Genomic DNA, 2,019 nt, shown 5'->3' on the forward strand with positions numbered 1-2,019 from the left:
CTGAGTTTAAATGCAGTGGTTCTCAGCCAAGGACAATTTTATACCTCCAGGGACATTTGATATGATCTGGAGACATTTTGTGGTTGGCACAACTAGGAAGGGCAGGAGGCTCCTGGCGTCTTGTGAGTGGAGGCCAGGGATGCTGCTAAACATCCCAAAACATGTAGGACAACCTTCACAACAAAGAATTATCCTGTCCAAAATGTGAAGAGTATTGATGTTGAGAAACCCTGAGCCAAAGTAACTGAGTTATCAGCAGAAATGAGAACATGAGAAATGTTTAAAAAGGAAATGTACACTTTTGCACACCCAAATTCCTATAACTGAACACACACACACAATAACACAAAGATGGAGGTTTGAAGAACATGGGGGAGTGGAAGTTAAAATGGTAGTAGACAGCCCTGAGAAATATCAAAAAATTTTTAAGCTCACAACAGCACTTTTTTTTTTAGGCACAAAGAAGTCTTGCCGAAAAGTTACAAGCAGTCAAAATGTGACTATTAGTGACACTATTTTGACCTTGTAGTTTTTGCTTCTCCTTGGTCAACAAAAGGGTATGCAAGCTACACTTTCCCCAGCTGGGTGAAGAAAAAAGAAAAAAAAGGGGCAGAGAAAACTGGAATAGACTTCTACTCCACTGACACTGCTCCTCAGACCCAACATCAAGCTAGACAAGCAAGCCCTGGCTGGTCAGTCTAGAGGTTGTTGTTCCACCACTGAGTGACACAGGCCATGCTACATTTGCAAGAAAAAAATGAGCAGGAAAAACAAGTGCAGGTCACTGGGGTTGAGCAGGCATCCACCCCTTCAAAACTCTGCATGGAAGAGGTAATCCTTATAAGAGGCACAGCTTACCAAGGCACAGACCCTACAGTTCTTGTTGTAGCTGAATAAGATGGTAATATCCTGGCTGCTCATTTCAAAGTCTGTGACTCAGCAATGTATTCTGGTATCACAGACCTGGGGATCACCATCAAGTTCCTCTACCTGAGAACCGGATCCCAACCTGGATCGCCTGGCTATGATCGCCTTGATCTTGGGATCCTCCAGGAGGGAAGGGTTCTCAGCCTTGGCCCAGGGGCTGTCAGGAGAGCCAAGGGGACTACAGGCAGTCACCACAATGCCTTTAGAGTGGCAGTACTGGATTAACTTCTCCTGAGTGAGGCACAGGTGGCACTCCATTTGGTTAACTGCTGGCTTATAGTTTAACCCAGGTTTGTTTAATATCCCCTCAACCTGGAGATGGTTGAAGGTGGAGATGCCAGTAGCTTTCACCAGCCCTTCATCCACCAGCTCTTTATGGCCATCCATGTGTCCACAATGTCAGCGTCACTGGGAACCACGTGCCTGACTCATCCAATGGGAAGGATTCCTTCCCAGGCTTACAGCTGGCTGGCCAGAGAACAAGGTAGTAGTCCAGGTAGCCCTGCTTAGGGTCACTGAGCATCTTCTGACAGGCTCCTTTCACCAGGCCCTTCCCATGGTACGTGCACCAGAGTTTGCTGATGATGAAGAGCTCCTCATGCTTCACCATCTGTCCCCTGAACTTCTCCTGAATGGCCACCCCTATCTCATTCTCATTCTGGTACCTGGGCTCAGTCGATGTGGCAGTACCTGATATCAGTCGCCACCTTCACAGCCTTGGCCACCTGGCCTGGAGAGGACATTCAGGTGCCCAGCCCCAGGATGGCCATCTTCGTGCCATTGTTGAGCACGAGGTGGCTGGCCATGGATGCAGTGCTTCCCAGACCACTTCCCAGAAACATGCACAGAAACTTCAATATTTAAAGGTTAGGTAGGAAATACCAGTAAAGAAAGACTTGGAAGAAGCCGAGAGCTGTGGCTCACGCCAGTAATTCCAGCACTTTAGGAGGCCGAGGCAGGTGGATCACGAGGTCAGGAGATCGAGACCATCCTGGCTAACATGGTGAAACCCTGTCTCTACTAAAAACACAAAAAAATTAGCCGGGCGTGGTGGTGGGCACCTGTAGTCCCAGCTACTCGGGAGGCTGAGGC

General features: G+C 48.2%; 1 pseudogene; it reads right to left on the reverse strand.

The window, feature by feature from the left end:
• Positions 1-810: 810 nt before the first annotated feature.
• Positions 811-1,733, reverse strand: LOC103229091 (aldo-keto reductase family 1 member B1 pseudogene; annotated as a pseudogene).
• Positions 1,734-2,019: the final 286 nt, after the last annotated feature.

The sequence above is a fragment of the Chlorocebus sabaeus genome, chromosome 24 (assembly GCF_047675955.1).
Source record: "Chlorocebus sabaeus isolate Y175 chromosome 24, mChlSab1.0.hap1, whole genome shotgun sequence".
NCBI lineage: Eukaryota > Metazoa > Chordata > Mammalia > Primates > Cercopithecidae > Chlorocebus > Chlorocebus sabaeus.